At 48.1% G+C, this 22,460-nt stretch overlaps 1 long non-coding RNA gene across 3 annotated transcripts in view; it reads right to left on the minus strand.

The window, feature by feature from the left end:
- LOC147737922 (uncharacterized) overlaps nt 1-19,100 on the minus strand; it is a 288,729-nt gene extending 269,629 nt beyond the window's left edge. For all 3 annotated transcript variants that reach the window (XR_015304735.1, XR_015304733.1, XR_015304734.1), the window contains exon 1: nt 18,985-19,100. This is a non-coding gene — a long non-coding RNA (uncharacterized LOC147737922). The remainder of the gene's footprint in view (nt 1-18,984) is intronic.
- Nucleotides 19,101-22,460: the final 3,360 nt, after the last annotated feature.

A 22,460-nucleotide genomic window follows, 5' to 3' on the forward strand; every position in this document is an offset into this window, starting at 1 on the left:
CTGCACATTGCCTTGTCTTCAAACAACCTGCTCTGTGGAAGTACTGTGCCCGGACCACTGCTGCACCACAAGATCCATTGTGGGAGACAATAGTGAAATACCCAAAACCTCCCCTGTTGTCAGGAAAATACAAACATGGGTTGGATGCCCATTCCTTGCTGATCAGTTCTGCTTGCCTAATCTCTCTTCGCCAGCTACTTGCACCTGCTCTGCGCCCATAACCAGAAGACTCTGGCATTGGGCTTAATTAATACTTGGCGGGTGGAACTGCGGTATGGGCCGCAAAGACCCCAAACAGCGCCTTCTCCCCTTCGAAAAGGTCACCGAAGTAGCCCAAGAACCCCTGACAACATGGCGAAAGGTGGCCAGAAAGACACAACACCAGAGGGTGATACCAACAAATTAGGTTCCCTGCTACAAGAGATGAGAGCGTGGTTCAGAGCCTTAGATGTGCGCTTTGATGCCCTAGATAAGCACATGGCGGATCTGGGATCGAAGATCCAAGTTCACGAGAGAAAACTCGACGTGGTGGATTCGCATACATCAGATCTAGGAGATGGAACGGCTCAATCCTTGAAATGGCTCGGCCAAATGGAACGTTACCTCAAAGACATCGCGATCAAGAAAGAGGACTTAGAGGCGCGCAGTCGCCAAAATAATATGCACATTTTGGGTGTTCCGGAATCGACAGCCGCTGGTCGCATGTACACCTTGGTAGAAACAATCCTGATAGACTTGTTTTGTAGATAAGTCTTCACTATGGGCTTTGTGATAGGACGCGCTCATAGAACACTAGGTCCAAGGCCCAATCTGGATGCCCGCCCAGACCCATCATTGCCCGTGTCATGAACTTTAGGGATCGAGACACGGCCCAGCACCTGGCACAAGAACGGGGCGAAATGGTATGGCAGGGCTCCAAGCTGTGCCTATATCCAGACTTTACAATCATGGTACAGGAGGCCAGGCGGAAATACACTGGAGTGTGGCGCCGCTGCCAGGGTGACTGATGCTGGACGCACATACGAGAAGCGATAGAGGGCTTCTCCTTAAGTGACATAGGTCGTACGCAAAACCCACATAGCACTGACTATACTCACTGCACTGGCAGTCATTACACATGGACGAGGCTCGACTATTGGCTGGCATCCCCAGAACTTATCAGCTGGTGTCATGTGATCCGGACGCTTCCTCACACATATTCGGATCACTTATTATTATTATTATTATTAGCCAGATTTGTAGAGCGCATGGTTACCCAGAGGCATCCCAGCGCTATGATCACGAATAATGCTCAAACAGGGGGACAACCAAGGAAGATGGGACAATTACTTAGGAAAAAGAAAAGTTTTCAGTTGTTTCCTAAATCACTCCCCTGTATTATTAACATTGAAGGTCCCGCGACCCGAGGGTTTTGAACGACAGTGGCGATTTCCCAGCCACGCATTAGATGATGACGTTTTTAGACAGGAATTACGAGAAGCGATAGAGGATTACTTCGTCATTAACACTGGTTCAGTAGACACTGTGGCAATTTTATGGGAGAGTTTTAAAGCATACATGAGTGTGTATATTCTGCTCACAGAATTCAAAGATACCGCTGAGAGGGAGATTCTTTTTATGGGGAAATACTACAATGCCAGGAAATACGGCAAAGGTGAGCGGCCGGGACGAATCCTAGCACAGATGATTTGACCTCTCTATTGTAAGGCATACATCCCCGATGAGAACTTCGTCGGGACAACCGATCACTGACCCACTGGATATCCAGGGGAAATTCATGTCCTATTTTGAAACATTATACACCACTAGATTGGTTCAAGACAGGGTCCAGCACGAGAGCTATTTATCTGAGGTCGCTTTGTTTTATCTCAAGAAGTTTATGCAGGACTTTCTCGGTGAGCCTATCTCTAAGGCATCTCTGCCCTGAAGAGTTCCTCGGTCCCGGGGCTCGACGGTTTCACAGCTGATTTTTATAAGGCCTATGAAGATTTATTGATTCCCCATCTCCTTAAAGTATATGCAGAAGCCCTGGAAAGGCAGATAATACCTCCCACCCTGTGTGAGGCAGTCATCATTCTTCTCCCCAAACCTTTTTTTGTTTTTTTTGAGTCTTCAATACCTTTATTAGTAATAAATAGGTTACACAGCCGCACGCCTACAACCAACCAGTGGCCGGCAGCTCCTCAGTAGCAAAATTGTTCAGTACACGGAATATTTATAACTTCAACATATATTTACACAGCATGTCGCCTACAACCCCAACGGGCCGGCGCGCTTCAAATAATATTCCCCATTGCATATATTCACCAGGCTGTGTTTTTCCGTGCACCCCATCACCCACAGACTGCGTAGGAATGCCAACTGCAGCTCAATGCGTTCCTAATACAGACGATCTAGATTCAGTATGCATGTCGGAACAGGCGTGTCATCTGCGATGAAGCCTCTTTTTCTTGCTTGTGAACTGAAACACCAGTCTACATTAATCAACCCATATGTTCATGTGTAAAGAGAAATGAACTGTAACCTAAACATAGGCAGAGGGCAATATGATTCTATTACAGAGAGCACTTCATACGCATCAAGTTGCACATCATCCACTCACCACACCACTCTTCGCGTATTTGGATGTCACACTGCTAGAGCACTCCACAAGAGGAACCATGACTTCTTGTCCTCATCCTATGGATAGCATAAATCCTGCAGTAGGGTCTCGACATAGTCCTCCAGTTTCCCTACATTTGAGGATTCCGGCAGACCTATTATGCGAATATTATTCCTGCGGGATCTCGCTTCACTGTCCTCGCTCCGTGCCTGCATGACCTCTAACTGTTTGGCGAATTCGCCCGTTTTGTCCGCAATTTGTTGCAAGCCGTCCTCCGTGTCAGATATACGCTGTTCAGCCTCGATTTGACGAACCGTGTGCTTGTCCAATTCCGACGAGAATTGGTCCATCCTTCCAGTGAGGACTTCGATTTTCCCATCGATAGACTGCAGACTATTTTGGATTGCAGCTTACGTTTTTTCAAGGGCGGAGGACTGTGGTGCGGCCGCCTCATGATCCACGTTCGGTGCTGAAGTGTGCCCTTGGCGTCCACCCTTACGCAGTTCAAATGTAAGCGTGGGCTGTGTCTTGTCAGGCTTCCCCATTGGAGCAGACCCGTGGGGGGGGGGGGACGCCAGCAACAGAATAAGTTTCCGCTTCTTGCTTACTGTTAAGTGCCTCTTACTTTCGCCCTCCGTCGGTCACCACCGGTGTGCGTGATTGACCTCGACAGTACAGTGCACCCCCAGATTATGTCCGCTATCCCCTGGGGACCCGGTATGTCTGTTTGCTGGTGTCTCGTGGAGCTCGATCAAAGCGTGTTGCAAGTTCCCCCCGCAACACGTTCCTGGCTGTCTGCGCACTTCTGCCACCCGATGTGCCCCCCTGTAGGTCGCCAAATGAGGTGCCTGACAGATCCGCTTCCACCCAGTTCAGCCTGCTTCTGGCGGCAAGTGCGCGTGAGTCCGAGTAGCGTTTTGCCGCACTTCCGTGCTCCCTCCACTCAGGCACTGTGTCACGTAGGGTCAACTGTCTAGGCTGCCCGTGTTTAGCTCCAATAGTGCTCCTCAATTACTATGTTCGGAGGCAGCTCATCTATCTCTCCCGTGTAGCGAGTTCCAAACGGTATAGGCCGCTGTCCATGTGGCTCATGTGGGTCCGATATTAGGCGGTTTGTGTGCGCTCCTTTGGATCTTCACTTATCCCCCTCTAGCCAGAGAGGGGGGGCGACCACCCCCGGTGCAGCCGCAAGTGTGTCACAGGAGGTGGCGGGTTAGTGTCCCAGGAGCGCGCCCGTTACTGTCCCGTACCTCAGCCTGTGCAGAACTCCACCTCCGTTAGCGGCCTAGGATCTCCTGCTGCGCTGGGACCTTGCGTATCGCCGTTTCCGGCTCACCTCCCCCAGCGCCGCCGAGCGTCACCTCTGCTGTCTTGCCGTCCGCAGCCTCTCCTCCCAGCGTCTAGCCTGCCAGAAAATCGAACGACCGCTGGGCACTCACGGTTCGGCTTGTCGCCTGTTCAACAGCGAGCACAGTCCTCCGTGGCTCCATCTGCCTCCGTGAGTCCCGGCAGTCTTCTCAGGCCGCCATTTCCAGCAGGGGAGCCCAGGCCTTAGGACAGATAGGTGTCCGTCTTTTCATGTGCCGATCACAATGCCACACAATTCCTCTGTGTCGGCAGGGCTTCAGCCGTTCACTCCCACATGCAGTGTCGCTACTGTGCGATATCTGGGCAAGGATATTAGCAGATTTCTTCCGGTGGCTGGCGCAGCTGCACTACAGTGCGGCCATTTTCGCAGAGCCTCAAGCCACGCCCCCCTTCTCCCCAAACCTGGCAAGGACCCCCTGCTATGTGGTTCCTATTGACCGTTATCACTCTTAAACCTAGACTACAAAATAATGGCAAAGGCTCTGGCATGTTGCCTGTCTCTCTCAATAGTATCTATCATTTCCCCGGCCCAGTCTGGTGTCATACCCCATCGCTCGACAGCCTTCAATCTACGTACATTATTTAGCACTCTGCATAGAATTAACCCGGAAATCCCTGCTGCGGCAATCCTATTTGATACAGAAAAGGCATTTGATTCCCTTGAATGGCCTTTTATTTTATCCAACATGGAGTGCATGGGGATGCCGTTTGGTTTCATTGCCAAGACTGCCCTGCTATACAGTCAACCGCTGGCCGTCTCCAACTAAATGGTACATTGACGGCTCCCTTCTCACTTTCACGCAACAAGAGACAGGGCTGCCCGTTGTTGCCTCTGTTGTTCATTTTAGCCATGGACCCACTAATGAGGCACTTCCAACAGAAAGACCTTCATAGGTGTTTACAGTTCACCACCGGCCCATTGTTAGTATCATTGTATGCAGATGACACGATTTTATATGTACGCAACCCCCAGACTAATTTGGATCCCCTTATCCGGGAAATTCTGCCCTTTGGCAGACATTCTCGACTGGGAATCAATTGGAACAAATCTGTAATTTTTCCTCTCACTGCCAGCACAGACAAGTGGGACTTGGAATGCCCCCTGGAATGGAATACTGACTCGGTTAACAACCTGGCCATACATATACACTTAGAAAAAGAGCAGATCATCCGCCGCAATTACGGACAGCTATTTCCAGATTAGAGACTCAAACAGAGAAATGGCTAAAGCTCCCACTATCCATGGCTGGATGAGTTTCCCTCATTAAGATGGTTGTGCTTCCTACATTTTTATATCTATTTCAAAAGATCCCGATCCCTCTCACAAATAAATTCTTTTCGACCCTTCGATCACACTTAATAAGATTAGTATGGGGTGGCGGAAACGCCAGGGTAAACTGGCGGGTTTTGACACTCCCCTGCGATAGAGGTGGGTTCGGGGTCCCTGATTTACAACTGTACTATTTGGCTGCACAGTGCAGTTTTGCACAGACATGGTACCACCCTGATGCCAGAATTCCACACCTCCGACCAGAGTCTGACTTAGTCCTCCTGGACATTTTAGCAGCGATATTACCGAAGGGTTTGCCCAAAGATATCCAACGAGCATCGACCACTAGTTGGGCATGTGAGAAATTGCGTTGCATAACACACACACCATTGCTTTATTCTTCCGATCTCCCACTCCCGACCCCTAAATGGATACCTATAACTAGCAAAAAGCTCATACAGAAGACATGCGCTAAATTTGACATTGCTAAGATAGGCGTTCTATTTCCAGATGGACATATTTTTGATCCCGGTTACGAGTCCTTGTTCCCTGGTGCTACATTCATGGACAGATAAGTTCTTCTATGAATCTGTTCTGCCCTGCGAGCTATTTTACCGGACTACCCTCTGGAACCTCCTTCCTTCCCCCCACTCACGACAGTGATTAGCAGCGAGAGAGGGGTACATCTAATATCCCAGCTCTATAAGGCATGCGCTGCAATCGTAGGCAGAGTACGCACTGCCTGGGAGACCGACTTGGGTAATCCGATCACAGAAGAACAGTGAGCTGCCTGCTGTGCAGTTACGAAAAATGTCTCCCTTAATAGCCGACACAAACTAATACACTTTAAGTTTCTTTGTAGGATATACATTACGCCCTCCAGACTCCACAGGATAGACCCTACCAGACCGCACCATTGTGCAAGATGCAACGCTCCAAATGCAGACTTCGCCCACCTCGCCTGGACCTGTCCAGGCAAACACTCATACTGGGTAGGAATACATAAGATAGTGAGTGGCTTGGTTAAGGTACCGATGACCCCCTTGCCCGAGATTGCCCTGTTGGGATATGTAAAGCATTTCCCACCAGCAATTTGCAGGTTTGTTGTCATCAGCTTACTTCTGGCCAAAAGGAAGGTATCCATTCATTGAGGTGGCAGAACAGCACCCTCAGTGAAGGGATGGCTGAAGAGCATGGCGTCCTGTTCCACACACAGCGACCTATACGCAATAACGGTCCCCCCACCTCCAGGCCCAGAGATATCTGGGGAACTTTCAGAACATACCTAGAGGCGCAGCGGCAAGACCTCTCCTATCCAGAAAGAACAGGGCATAGTCCCAACAGGGGTGGGTTAGACTGTCCCGAGATACATGTCAATAATCAACTACACCGGATGCTAAACTCCTTTTTTGACGTTCGTACAGTTGATGTATTCCCATGCCATGATTGTAAACACTGTTTATGTGAATCAGAGTCAAGAACGATTGTAACAGAAAATATGTTAGCAGCCGAGGGACTTGCTTTATGTAACATGTGATCACTCTGTGGCATTGATTGAGCCCTTGACAGTGTGTATTATGTCTACCTGTACTTGCCAAAGGATTTTACTTGTCCTAGTGTACTTCTTTACTCATACCTAAATGCAAAATAAAGTTTTAACAAAAATAAGGGGTAAGAGCTCACCGAAGCCTACCCTACGCCCACACAGGAGCAGCAATCATTAGTGAAGCAGGTGCAAGGAAGCTCACCAAGGTGCAATTTCTGTAATCGGATGTAGGATAGATATATAGCCAATCACCGTTGCATGCAAGACCGTCTGTCTATCAGATCGGATAGATGGCTTTGCATACCCGACGAGACTACATGCTAGGACTTATCAAAGGCAATAATCCTATCATGATTTTATCTGACTGGATGCAATGGTGATTACAAGCTTATTGATATTGCATCTCTTAACCTCTTCGCCGCTAATGACAAGGGTAACTCGTCATGGAATTCCCATTGATTTCAATGGAAATTACATTGATGTGCAGGCACCACCCTTAGCATCCAAGTGGTTAATAAGAATAAGCGACTTGGTGTTTTTCAATAAAACTATTTCAATATGGATCGAAGGAATTAAATCAATCATGATTTATACAGTGATTGCCTATATATCTATACTACATCTGATTACAGAAATAGCACCTTGGTGAGCTACTATAAAAGACTATTCCAACCCTGATGAAGTCCATGTTGGACGAAACGCGTTGGCTGGGCTGATGCATTTGAGTACAAATAAAGAATACATTGAAAAACAGAAATCTCAAGACTCTGCGCTGTATTTTATGATTTGAAGGATCTTATAATATTTTGTTTAGTTTGCAAAGGAAATGAGGTTTAATTACATGCTTGAGTATAATTGATGAAAGAATCTAGTTATAACTGTATGCTCCTTTTCAGAATTTGACAATCCTAGTCAGGATAAGGCACACGCAAACCCCCAAATTAAACTGTGGTCAACCCCCTGGTAGCTTGGTACAGAGCAGTCAGGCTTAATTTACAGGCAATGTGTAAATATTTGTGCAACACTTCAAACAGTAAAACAGCGTAAACAGCACAAAAAATCAACACCAGGTTAGAACAATAGAGCTTAGTTTGACTAACAAATCGAAACCCAAAAGGCAAAAATCCAATCAGTATAACCGGAGATATGAATTTCAAAGTATAAACTTCTATATAGCACCTAAAAACATAAAGCGCCAACCGAGGCAATCTGGTCATGCTGGACCAGGTTAAAGTCAAATGTTCACGCTGATCACGATAGAGCGCGAATTAGATAGAGCCCCAGATTAGTTCAGCTGAAGGTTTACTTTCTCAAGTTTTAAGCCAAGAGCCCCGTTCGCATTGGAGAGTGTCGCAGGGAGTAAGGAGAGAGTTGATGGCGGTGGTGGACATGGCACAAAGAGCAGGCCAGGTGTCGCAGAAGGTCGGGCTGGAGGTTTACGTTGTTGGTCTTCCAGATCGATTGATGCTTTCCGTGCAAGGAGATAGGCGGCAGGGGCTCATGCTGAAGTTCTGCGCGAGCAGTGGGTTTCGGGTTCGAATGGGCTTATTTGCACTCATGAAGAGTTCAAAAGCTTGATTTAGGAGCCCACTGAACCACAGCAAGAGTCTAGGGCCTGAAAAGCACCATTTGGGAGCAAGGAATGCGCTGAAGACTGATCCAGGCACTACCACAAAATGAACGGGATGTCAGGAACAGCACCAGCCCTCACTGCACAAGCTTCTGTTGATTGTAAATACAAGAGCATGGCTTTAACCCGTTTACTGCAGCGGCAATTCCTCTGCGGTGTGGGTCTTCGAATGCGCGGGCGGGGCTGTGTCGGCAAACGGACGTGCGCAGCACTACTGAGGTAGTGTTTGCGACGGCCGTTGGCCGACGCACGCACGCAAAGGGTTAAAAAAATATTTGCTGCAAAACCTCGATCAGCCAAATTAAAAGATGCTCATGTGGACACACTTGTGTCAAAAACATATTTTATAGATGCGGGCAGCAAGTGGGTAAAGTTTGTGGTTGCAGTGTCCCAGGAGCAAGGTAAGAATGTGCAACTTGAGATTCGGCGACTATGGCGGCATTCAGAATCATGCCTGAAGCCTCCAAAAGCAGCCTGCCGGAGCTTGAGGAATTGCCAATTCTGAGTTGCAAGGTGCAATAGTCTTTAGTCTACAGACCTGAGGACGTGTGACTGGGAGCCCCAAGGCCACGACGAGCCTCCAACTGCCTGGTCGCAGGGCATTGGATTTATTTAGGCATTTTTTTATAGCGCATACTTTACCCAGCGGTGTCAGAGCGCTTCACAATAGAGCGAAGTATATAGGATTAGATATTATGGTAACATATTTACAGAGTATAAATCCGCCAAAAATTACACGATACAAACTAAAGTTGGAGCGATTAGGGTTCCCAAAAAACACATTCCACAGTTGAAGCGTAAGGACAAACTAGTCTCCAGTGAGGAACACAAAACAGTCAATGCCTCCAGGCTGTGTAGGTGTATTGTTCTGACCACTCCCACAGGCCCTGCCCCCAACTCACAGACCCCGCCCCATTGCCACAGGCCCCGCCCCCACAGACACCACACCCTTGTAGGTCTCATACGTTAATGCTCTTCCACCGCTTCCACTGCTGCCTCTAGGCCTTATCTCCCCTTACCTCTCTTGTGGGTTCGAGAGGGGAGTGCCCGGGCAGAAGGGGGGACAGTGTCGGCCTGGTTGGAGGGGACACACCCGTGACAACAAACCGCGCGCGGGACAAGAGCCGCTCTGATGATCTGTAGCTGTGCATGCGCAGGATGTATGCTCGTTATAGCCGCACATGCGCTGAGAATAGCGAAGCACATAAAACTGTAAGAGTGTGTCATTGAGCGGCCCGCAGGGAAGCGCGGCCTACAGAGTCCAACCGAGAGGGGACGCAACTGGGACCATCCACACTGTCTTCCATTCAGATAAACAGAAAACACCAGGACTGAACTAAGAGCGCGGGTTAAAGAGGTCTTGATGGGTTAACAGCTGCGCATGCGCTGGGGACAGACACTTCCTCCCGCCACGGAGCGCGGGTTAAAGAGGGCCTTGTATTAACAGCTGTGCATGCGCTGAAGACAGACACTGCTTCCCGCACCGGAGCGCGGGTTAAAGACGGACTTGCATTAACAGCTGCGCATGCGCTGGGGACAGACACTTCCTCCCGCCACGGAGCGCGGGTTAAAGAGGGCCTTGTATTAACAGCTGCGCATGCGCTGAAGACAGACACTGCTTCCCGCATCGGAGCGCGGGTTAAAGACGGACTTGCATTAACAGCTGCGCATGCGCTGAGGACAGACACTGCTCCGGGGCCTTGGATTACCATGAGCGCCTCAATGCCATGACAGGGACACTGCTGCAGCAGCTCTAAGCAGCAGGGAGAGGGAGCACAGAGGGGTGAGACTCTGAGACAAAAATCAATCAATAAAATCTTTATTCAATCTCTTAAATACAGATCATAAAAGCACAATTTAAATCAGTGATCAACAACCAGCCCCAGTTCATAACAAGTTAAAATCCTAGAGCAAGAGAATTATTTAAAAAGAACAACAAATAGTTTTACAGGACATTTTATCTCCTAAAGTGCATCATGTGCCTCATTGACCGAATGCAGTCAGCTTACATCAAGTTACTCATTTCTGCATATAATTGTTAGTTAAAACCAACCTCGCGCCTTTCTCCTTTTCATACAGGCCCACAAACAGGTGGCTACCGAAAAACAGACAAAGGGATCAGGCAGAGATTAAAAGAAGTAACGTGCCACCTGGCATTGTTTAAAATTGGGGCGCCTTAAAATCGGAAGGATAAAGTCTTCTCTTCCTGTTTTATAAAACCCACAAAACAAGACTAGGTGCAGGTCGGATTGGGGGGAATGGTTGTCGCAGGGGCACGGCATTAATCTGAGTGTTTGAATCTTCTCTCCGTATAACCTAACATCAAGGGGAGGAGAGTCAGACAAAATCTCAATAGTTCCTATCTAGATCTAGATAGGAATATCCTCCCTCTGGCCCGGGGGAAATCAGATGATATGCAAGGACCGTCTTTTTTCTGTAATTCCTTTCCCTGCGAAGATAATGAGTCCTCCGCATAAAAATCTCAATTAATTTCTGTTTTGAAATCTTCCTGCATGCCGTTTAATCCTTAAATAATTCTCACAACCAAATTGCCATTAATTCCGATTCCACATAACTCAGCCATCTGATCTTATTGTAATGGTCTAATTTTAAACAATCTTTAAATATGTTTTGTATTAAATTGGTGCTAGTCTAATGGTATGTAACATGTAAGGTAACCCCAATTCTATATGTAAGATATCATTTGAATAAGTGGAAGGTAGAAACACTAGGGACTTAAAAATTATCTTCAAGTTTTTGGAGACAGCCGGTAGGCGCCATACCCCAGACTCCTGCCCCTTATGTATCTATTGCCTTCATTTTGGCCTGAGAAATGTTTTAATTGGGTCAAGGGGCTAGTGTCTAACTTTTGGAGAAGGCCTTAATAGCTTTCAGACTTCTTTCCATTCCTAGTGCTCTTGCCGATACCAGGTTCTCCCAAGTTTGATTTTTATCAAATAAGACTCCCAGGTATGGGAAGGACTCTACCACTTCTGTTTTCTGGCAATCCATATGGAAGTGTGGGGATTTATCAGCTTTGCCAGACCCTGCTATAATGACAGAAGATTTTGTATCAATTACTTTAAGGTCCAGCGAAGCCATGAATGATGCATATGTTGTTATGAGCCATTGGAGAGCTTCCCCCATTCTTGCAATGAACACTGCCTCATCGCCGTAAGCTAACATTGGTAGGGGGTTGGTGTCAAACACGGGCACGTCCAGGGATGAGCCTGCAATTAACACTGCATCCTCGGCGTAAGCTAACATTGGTAGTGGGTTGGTGTCAAACACGGGCACGTCCGGGGATGAGTCCGAGAGGGCTGCCTCAACCCTGTTAGTATATCTAGAAAAAAAAGAAACGGGGCGAGGACACATCCCAGCTTAACTCCTCTAGTGATCTTAAAGGTCCGGGTTCATTTCCCATTTTTGCCATACGGGACACATGCAGTGGCATTTACATATAGTTGGCGGATAAAGTTAATTATAAGTGGATCAATCCCCATCTCTGCCAATAAATACCAAAGTTTCTGATGGCTCACGCAGTCAAATGCAGCTGATACGTCTATAAAAGCCATGTAGATTTTCCCGTCTTTCGATCTGGTATATTTGTCTATACATAGTGACAGGTTTAGACATTGGTCTGTAGTGGCTTTTTCCCTCTGGAAGGCATACTGCAGCCTGCATTAAGATGTTTCTTGGGTCCACTCTTCCAGCCTGAATAAAAGGAACCAACCCATAAGTTTGGCAGTTGTGTCCAATAAGGAGATAGGCCTATAGTTCTTTGGGCTTCCCCAGTCCCCTTTTTGTATATCAGAATAATTACACTATGTTTCCAGGAAGGTGGAGGCCCATCTATAACTATGCTGTTAAAAACATTTGTTAGCAGCAGAGCCCACAAATCTTGGTTTTCCTGAAAAAGATCTATCGGCACCACATCAGGTCCTGGGGCTTTTCCAGCAACACAGGCCGCCAACTCTCTTCTGAATTCTGAGAGTGAAAAAGAAACCTGCAATTTAGTATCTGTGTCACTAGAGGGCACCACAGGAGCAGTGTTTGAGGTGAATATAAATTCACAGTGTACCACCCCATGCTTCTTCACCTACATATGAGTCCAGTGTCGGATCTTTAGTATTTTTGAAATAGGGAGTGTGTATTACTTTCTAAAAATCTCTGCTATTGCATGTCCTAGCCGCCTGATCGGGCCTTCCCAGGCCTCCACCCTCATAGCCCTCTCTCTTTTCCTTCGAACTGACTTATAGTCACTGCATAGCGATCTCTCTCAAGATTGGTATGTTTGCCAAAACCAGTGGAGAGGTCTCTGGGAACTGTTCTCTGGTAATTGCAGAGACAGACTTCTGGCCCTTTCTGGGCCAGATGCAGGGTCCTATGACCTCATGAAGAAACTCTGATTGAGGGCTTTGGACTCACTACTGAGGACTATAGAATTAGGTTCAGGGGGGCTCACAAAACCCAGACCCAATCCTGGATAGATTTCGTAGACTACTCAGTAAAGACACTGGATGGTTGGTTAACTGGACACAATGTGCATGATTTTACTGGACTTTATAATTTGTTTATGAAGGAACACATTTTGAGTAATTGCACAAATGAAAAGTTGCATCAGCATTTGGTAGACCTAGGTCTAATTTCTCCCCAAGAATTGTGTGGTGGGAATTCCTAAGAACTGGAGGAGAGTGATCACTGGGTTTCCCAACTGGGAAGTCTTGTGAGACTGCAGTGCGCACAGACCAGTGCTGAGGTCTAAGAAAATATGCGGATTCTGCAGCATAAATGGTTAAAATGAAATTGAGAAGTAATTTCAAACCCGCCGCTGAAGTTATACCGAACTTTTGAGTATACACTAATGCAATAACCCCATAACAGAGCAATGGAGATTCTGGAAAACGTGATCATAGACGACACAAAAGTGCCGATCAGGAGTCAAGTTGCAACGCTGGGATCCCTAATTGGTCTCGTAGTGATCCGATACCTGTGCAGCGGCAGCCACAAGTCTCAGAGAACCTCTGGTCAGACGTACCTTGTCGGAGCTCCAAAGCGGAGGGGTGCCGTGGCTGTCAGTGGAAGCGTCATGGCACCAAAGAATGCGGCGGCGGCTGCTAAAGCAAGGGCGGCAAGACTGGCAGACCGGGACGGTGCGGAGCCTGTGAGGCAAGCGGGTGGTGTTCCAGAGCCTGCCCCAGGAGCTACCGAAAACATTCCAGCTAAGACACCGAAGCAGGGTGTAACTTCTACGCGGAAGGGAAGTCTGACTGCCCCCTCTGTCATTGACCTCCTCCGCAAGACGCCGGCGAAACTCCTTCCGGGTCAAGGCGGGAGGAGTCAGCCGGGAACTCAATAGACACCAGCAGCTGCAAAGGGGGCGAAGGCGGTGGATGAGCAGAGTAACCAGCAAAGCAGCGACGAGGACGTCCCTGGGATAACTGTGATAACGGGGACAACTGACGCTAACACAGTAAGCCCTACACATAATGATACAGCAGCTGGGGTTGAAGCAAGCATGAATGGGATAGGGGGTGTTGTGGTACAAGGGGGAGGAACTCCTGCGGACTTGGCTGAACAAATTACTACTCCCCTCCACATAGCCATCGATGACATTATCCCTATAGATACTCAGGTGCATACAGATGATCGCAAAATGCCTGACAGCACAATTCAAATAGAAGTGCCCCAGACGGAGCCAATGAGTTCTATGGCAGCTAAAATTAACACAAAATGTATCGATTTCGACCCGGACAGAGATAAAGATGCGAGCGATTTTTTCTCATTCTCGGACGAACTTGGGTGGTCTGATGACACAGGATCTCCTCTGAGTGATTTAAGTGATGACAAAATGAGTGCAAAAGAGCATAGAGCAGGCCAAAAAACTGTCCTAAAACGCAGAAAGAGCCATCAGGATACAGCAGAGCTAGCTTGGGACTACACGCCATCAAATCACCTCACAGCATCATTAACACCGCCAAGCTTTGTAAATATAACACAACATTCGGACTCCCCAACATACCAATGCTCAACCTCACCTACAATTGAAACTGTACTTCAAGCTATAGCAGCGCACAGAGAGGAGACATCTCATGATGGGCGCAAGGCCCAAGCTGCTCTCCGTAAGGCTCAAGGGGTGGTGCGCAAACTCTCAAGAAAAGTTGGGACATTTAGTGATCGAATGACAAATTTAGAGTCTAGAATTGTCTCTAATGAGTCTGAGACGGATGAAAATCACGAACAGATTGACGCACATGAGGCTGAACTATCAGATGTGAGGTGGAAGCTGGAGGACATGGAAAATCGATTACGTAGGAATACTCTACGCGTGCTAGGTATTCTTGAGGAAATTGAAGGGGGAGACGCCCGCTCCTTCGTAATACAACTTTTTTGTGACTCTCTCCCTGAATTGTCTAGCTAGAACTGGGACTTTCAACGAGCCCACCATGTCCCTCTTACTCTAAGACACCCGGTCAAAGCTGGGGGGTATCCAAGGGCTATTTTAGTCTATTTCGGCAACTTCCTCTTAAGACAGGCAATTGCTGAGAAGGCCAGGCCGGAAGCAAAAAGATCCAGGGGGTCAATAACATACTTCGTATGCCCGGACTTCTGCCACGCAACTGTGGAGAGGAGGTGGCGGCTTCGCCAACTCATTAAACCCTTCCAAGGAAGGCGATCATCCAACGCTAGAAATAGGGTTACTCGCTCATGCTTTTCCACTCAACCCCTTATATTATCCATAATACTCCATAGACGTCTGGAGTGAGTAGGAGGGCAATATCCGCCAGAGTCGAGTAGGATGAAAAAACTCCTGCAGGGACCCTCTTGGTTTATTCAGCGTTGAAGGATACAGTGTTCCAAAATATTGTGCACCTAATCTCTGTTCCCTTGAATCCTACTCTGAATAAAAAATGCAGTCGGACGAAGAAAACACCATCACGAGAGATCTTGCTAGACGGTTAATAGAAGCTGATGATAGCATTTTACAAACGAATGCGGAAGCAAAACTTATTCCAATAAATATAAGGAAAATTTTGACTTACAAATTAATAAACAACGGTGTAACACCGAAAGGTGGGACAGTCGTATTTGTAGTGGAGGCACACGAATATCGGCAGACAGAGGTATTCTATTCCTGGATAAGATTCCCAGAAGTAAATCAAATAACAAAAGAGTTTCACTACTATGAACCAGGTGATATTCCAACGGAACACGTTCCCCATGAAGAAATTGAGATTCCACTAACTTACCAACAGCACGAGCTTTGGTTTAAAGGGGCCCTACAACACTGTGAACACATAACAAGGCCCGGTCCACTAGGGAGACCGGGAGCAACTTGGCCAGTTTTAGCCGGCTACACACCTCATCCGGACGTAAGGAAAATGTCTAAAGAAGAGGTGATTACCCAGCTAGAAGAACTAGTTAAAATTCACAGACAATTAGTCCAATATGTCATGAGGACTTTGACGGTCCACCCGACAATAGGACTCCCACAACATACCCCTCATCAGGGGACTACAAATAAAATTACACCACAAACAATTCAGTCAGTAATTGGAAAGTTACCTACTAAACGGGAACAAATACCATTTTGCCTATCACAAAAAATCACTCAAATAAAGGCAGTTTTTCCTGATAGTACACCTCATTACAAACACAGAATTCTGACCATTTGTCTACCAATGGGAATTGCACCAAATGTGGAAGACTGCGACACTTGGGGTACAGTCTTTGCTTCAATCTATACAAAAACACACGGTGTTCAGTCTATGGCGGTAATACCAGACATTCTGAAACAGATTCAGAATGAATATTGCCCAGAACCAGCCTTAAATTTAGGTATGAAGTTACTGAAAAATTTTAAACAGGTATCAGCTATATTATTAGCTAATGTAAGGGGTGAAGCAGCATCTGTAGCAATCCGCCATAGGTTAAGAGAAATAGATGAGGAAGACCAGCCCTCTGAACTAGCCAGAATAATGGAAAAATGCTATGAAGAACTGGGTAGAGATAGTTTGGGAGGAAAACCACTAAAGCCCCAACTACCAGATAGCACAGAGAAGTCGTTTGTAAAAAACTCTTCAAATACTCCTATAAATAGATGGGAAAGTAATAAAAATATTACACCCAGGGAGAAACAATTTAAACAAAGAGGGAGATCATCCAAAAGAAGGAACAAAACTCTGACTACATGGCCCCTAGAGAATACAAATCGGCTCTGGGACATGACGAACATATGGTAGCCTCAGGGGAAACTCTTAATCCTCCAGTATTGATTTGTCCCAAAGCCCTGGAGAGCATTACGCACTTCATGTTTAATTTGTCCCGAACCCCTGGAGAGCATTGCGCTCTTCATGCACCTAGTGACGTCCATATGTCCAACCTTGTGCGTCAAACCAGTCACCTAGCTAGTATAAAAGCAGCCAGGTTGGTCCAGTCAAACACGCGGTGGTTTTCTGGAGCTGATCGACTGACCTCGTCCCAAGCCCAGCAGATGCGAGACCTGAACCCAGCCGACCCTCCTACTTGACGCACTGAGAGAGAAGCTGCCTTTTTCTCCAGCCGAGAAAATCCAGCTCCGGTGTTCCCTGCTTGCCACACCCGGCTGCCGGGATATCGAGTTCAGAGATTCCAGTCCTCTCACATTCTGAAACAAGGTATGGAGCTGATTAGCCGCAGAGAATGATTCTTGGTTTTTAGAATAATCTGGCAGAGAAATTATTTAACTTAACTGAGGTTCTCACTTATCTTTTCCCGTTCATAACTTAGGTTAGGAACACGGGGTAGGCATAAGGTAGATTACATCAGTTGAGTTAGCTTAGCTATTTTTAGTTCGCTTTCTATTGTATAGATTTTAGGATATGTTTTAGATGCATGGTATGGCAATAAACGATAACATGCTTTTGCAGTATTACTTTATAATACTCTTTTTACTGTATGCACTATATTTTATAACAAGTGTTGCTATCATTGCAATTCACTTCTCCTGTGTGAGAAAACAGACTGTTCAATAAATAACACCTTTTATTGAAAACGCCCGTCTCTCTTTCTCTACACTCTCGAGTGAAACTAAGAATGCATGACTAAGTGAGTAAAACCATTTCTATTGTTTTTTACGACTCTGGAGATTTACTCCTAACTCATGGAGATACAAAGTTGTCATGTTGTATGGTTGTCAGAAGCTAAATCTCTTCTTGTCTAAGTAGGCACTATAATACCTCATCCTACATTCGAGAAAGTTTCTAGTGACCTCTGAGCTAGCTGGCAAAACTCCTTAAGTCTAATGTTGTCAGCAGGGGATCCTTTGTAACCTCGGTTACTGGTCTTTTGTTGTTGATGTTATTCCAATGCGCAGATGCCTATGGAGATAATAGGAACTACACTACAGTACCACCTCCTCTGCACTCCTGGACAGGCCTTACCTGCACTTAACCCCATGGACAGGACATGCTTCACTTCCTCTGCACCCTGGACAGGCCTCGCCTCCTCTGCTCCACCGAGACAGGCATCTCCCCTGCACCCCTCAGGACGGGCCTCATCTCCTCTGCACCCCTGGACAGGCTTCACTTCCCCTGCACCCCTGGACAGACCTCTCCTCCTCTGTACCCCTGGACAGGCCTCTCCTCCTCTGCACCACTGGACGGGCCTCACCTCCTCTGCACCCCTGGACAGGTCTCTCCTCCTCTGCACCCTGTGGACTGGCCTCACCTCCTCTGCACCCCTGGACAGGCCTCTCCTCTCTGCACCCCTGGACAGGCCTCACCTCCTCTGCACCTCTGGACAGGCCTCTCCTCCTCTGCACCCCTGGACAGACCTCTCCTCCTCTGCACCCCTGGTCAGGCCTCACCTCCTCTATACCCCTGGACAGGTCTCACCTCCTCTGCGCCCCTGGACAGGCCTCTCCTCCTCTGCACCCCTGAACAGTTCTCACCTCCTCTGCACCCCTGGACAGGCCTCTTCTCCTCTGCACCCCTGGATAGGCCTCACCTCTTCTGCCTCTCCCTTGGACAGGCCTCACCTCCTCTGCACCCCTGGACAGGCCTCTACTCTTCTGCACCCCTGGACAGTCCTCACCTCTTCTGCCTCTCCCTTGGTCAGGCCTCACCTCCTCGGACCCCTGGACAGGCCTCTCCTCCTCTGCACCCCTGGACAGGCCTCACCTCTTCTGCCTCTCCCTTGGACAGGCCTCTCCTCCTCTGCACCCCTGGACATGCCTCACCCCCTCTGCACCCCTGGACAGGCCTCTCCTCCTCTGCACTCCTGGACAGGACTCACCTCCTCTCCACCCCTGGACAGGCCTCACCTCCTCTGCACCCCTGGACAGGCCTCTCCTCCTCTACACCCCTGGACAGACCTCTCCTCCCCTGCCCCCCTGGACAGGCCTCACCTCCTCTGCACCCCTGGACAGGCCTCTCCTCCTCTGCACCCCTGGACAGGCCTCTCCTCCTCTGCACCCCTGGACAGGCACAGCAGGAGCTCTCCTGACCTCACCATGAATGCCAGGAGGGTGGGGGGATCTGATCCTTGGATTAATAAATTGCAGCCAAGTGAGTTGGCAGCTCTCCTACCTGAGCAGAAACCTGTCCAGGCTCTCTCCTCCTCCTGGGGTCTGTGAGGGTCTGAAGCTGGAGGTAACTGCACAGACAGACAGGGCTCCTTCCTCCTCTGCAGCAGGCTGAACACACCAGGAGAGGGAAGAGAGATGTCACCGCCGCTGCTGGTGCTGTCTCTGCCACCGCTGACCCGGAAGAGGAAACGCTTCTTCCTTTCATACAGTGTGCAGCTCAGTGGGTTTCATCAGCAGGCGAGGAGCGCCCTCTGGTGGCTGCGGACGGAACCGCCGCCTCCAGGCTCCAGCAGTGAATACATTTCACACAAACAAGCATGTATACCTGTAAAGACCTGGGATTTCAGATGTCACAGACGTGAATGTTTTTAAGGGTCAAACAGTTCAAGTACAAGGCCTCACACTTTGCTGCTGTAAAAATTTATTTATAGCTTCACTTCAGATGAGCATCTTCAAAACACGGATGTAAAGGACTTAAGAGTATTTACAGAAAAGTGACAAATGGAAGTGACAGTCTGTATTTCAATGAATATCGGTATTTTAATGAATATATATCTGTATTTTAATGAATATATATCTGTATTTCAATGAATATATTGGTATTTTAAAGAATTTATGAGTATTTCGGTCAGTTTTGCAATTAATCTAGGCAGCTTATTTATTCTTTTAAATAATTTATTTGCAGTTTTTCAAATCCACAACGTGCTAGATAGCAAAGAAAACAGAGGTAAATACCATGGAGATTTAATCACCAGATCAGTGACAATGAGGCATAGATCATGTGTCAAAGCGACAATTGAAGGAACAGCTTATTTCTAATTTTCCTATGTCTGTGGCTTATTCCTTATATTTGATACGGTTTTATATCCTCGACAAGACTGAATTGTAGGTTCTAATTAGGTTTTGAGTTTCTGGTTTAAGAGCACAACTGTCTCCTAAAATATTAAGATAGCGGCCTCTTCCAGGCTTTGTCGTTTTGTTTACAGTCTTTCAACAAAGATTCACTGACAAAAAAAACCAATTTATCTTTGAAACAACTAATTCCTAAGATAGAGATATCAAGTATGAACAAAATGTCTCACACAGTTTGCATTGTATCATAAAAATGAGTGGGTGTTACTGGTCTGAGGAACAGGGGAGGGGCATTTCATTACTCGAAAATATTCCACTCCTTTACATAGGACCCTATATCATAGTACACTCGTCATCAGTACACCGTTGATTAGTGAGTGCGTCAACTCTTTGTAGCATTGTCATTCAAGCAGTCTTGAATGCCTCGACATGCAACATTAGTACGGACGTGCATACATCAGAGCCCTCAAACTACACTCATCACGAGTGACACACACATTTGGAGGTCGGTCTGAAGTGTCCCTCAAACCTGGCTCATTCTTCAAAAATATGGGGATTAACTAGAACTTCACAAGCAGACTCTCTGTCCCATATTTTAGTGGCAAAACTTTTCTTATATTTCACCATGAGTATTGCACACAGTTCAGTGGAATGTTAAATTGAATGTCAATTTTAGTGAGACTTGGTTGTTAATTTTATCACTTTACATTTGTTCTGATCAAGTCTATAAATTCAGTAATGTCTCTTCCTTTGGAATTGTCAAAGTCAAATGTTAAGTGAAACCAGGAAGACGGAGACGTAAGGAGGAGAACATCGGAGGCGGAGTCGTGGGACAAGGAGCGGGACGGAGGTCGGAGGTTACCATCAGAGGCGGAGTCGTGGGACAAGGAGCGGGACAGAGGTCGAAGGTTACCATCGGAGGCGGAGGCAGAGGTGAAGACGGGTCGGAGGTCACCATCGGAGAAGGAGACGACCGGGGAAGGAGAAGCAGAGCCGGCGCCTGCTGAGGACGGAGGGAAGCCCGGAGGCCAACGTCCCTGTGAGCCGCCCAGCCGCACACCCGGGGGAGGTGTGTGGCTAGCCCAGGTGCGTGACCGCTTGCGGGACTGGGTGGGACGTAAGGGTGCCCCTAGGCCCTAACCAGGGTATTCCTGTATTCCCGGTTCCCCTTCCCTGAGCACGTTACTACCCTCCCTATACCGCACTTGTATATATCAGAGCACCGGTTGTATCCTCACCCCCTTCCCTGTAACAGCAAGCGCTGAGTACAGTTTACTCACGAGACCCTTGTGTTTGTTTGCTTTTGGGGAGTCACGGACACAGCAGAGACGGAAGAAGAGGAAGAGAGCCCCTGACGAAGCCCGGACGGTTGTCGGAGGACAGACAAGCCCCGACGGAGGAGAAGGAGCCGTAGCCGGTCTCCCAGGTGAACTACCCATATCAGAAAGACTTGTACAGATTACCTATTGGCATCAATAAAGCCCTCTGTTACCAAAACCCGGTTGATGCCCTTTCCTGCTACAGTTGTGGAGAATGCGGGCAGAGACACCATCAGTCTAGAGATGGAAACGGTGATCCAGCAACTAGTGAAAGGCCAAGAGAGGTCGGAGTGGGTAGCAGAGCAACAGCTGAACTCCGCCCAAGCCGATCGGGAGATCCTTAAGAAAGTCCTAGAACCGCGAGTGGACCCTCCACAACCCTGGGTGGACCCCCCATTGTCAGCAGGAAGTCGGGAAGAGCGAGTCATACCTCATGGGTCTTCTGCAGTATCCCTGCAGAAATACCACCCCAGCGAGGACCCCGACTCCTTCTTGCTCAACTTTGAAAGAGCTGCACGTGCATGCGGATGGCCAGTGAGCAAGTGGCCCTTTTTTTTGGGTCCCCTCCTGGTCGGAGAAGCACAAGCTGCATACCAGGTAGCGAACCCCACCGGGGATAGCCCCTACCCCGAGGTGAAGCGAATCATCCTCGATCAGCTAGGACTGGATGCCGAAGCTTACCGGATCAGATTCCGTAAGGAACGGGGCGCTCCAGGGGAAAACCCCAAAACCTTATTCGTACGGCTTAAGATGGCCACTGACATGTGGCTGACACCCTCCACCAGCACGAAGGCTGAAATCATGGACCGAATCTATCTGGAGCAGTATCTAGAGGCGCTCCCCTACGCCACCCAACGGTGGCTCAGACAACACCACAATTTAATGACGACACAAGCCATTGACATGGCCGCTACGTTCGCCAGAGGCCAACCTCGCACACCGGGGTGGGGGCACGAGAGGAACCCCAAGCCAGTCCAAAGACTTGAGAGACGCCCTCCCCGTCATGTGGAATTGTCGCGTCCAAAACCCTGGAAACCAGACAGTCCAGCCTCTTCAGGACCCTAGTGTTTTGACTGTGGCAACTGGGGCCATATCGCGAGGTTTTGCCCTAAAAGAAGACCACAAGACGAGCCTATGGAGGTGGGGTACCTTCCACGAGCCGTTCTATACTCAGCGGAATTGGGGAGTACCTACAGAGTAAGTGTAAGGGTGAACGGGTCCTCCATTCCTGCCCTCTTAGACTCGGGGTGTAGGCAAGCCGTCATTCAGACCAAACACGTAACCCTGTCCCAATACCTGCCCCGGA

This window comes from Lissotriton vulgaris, chromosome 1_1 (genome assembly GCF_964263255.1).
Source record: "Lissotriton vulgaris chromosome 1_1, aLisVul1.2, whole genome shotgun sequence".
NCBI classification, from domain to species: domain Eukaryota; kingdom Metazoa; phylum Chordata; class Amphibia; order Caudata; family Salamandridae; genus Lissotriton; species Lissotriton vulgaris.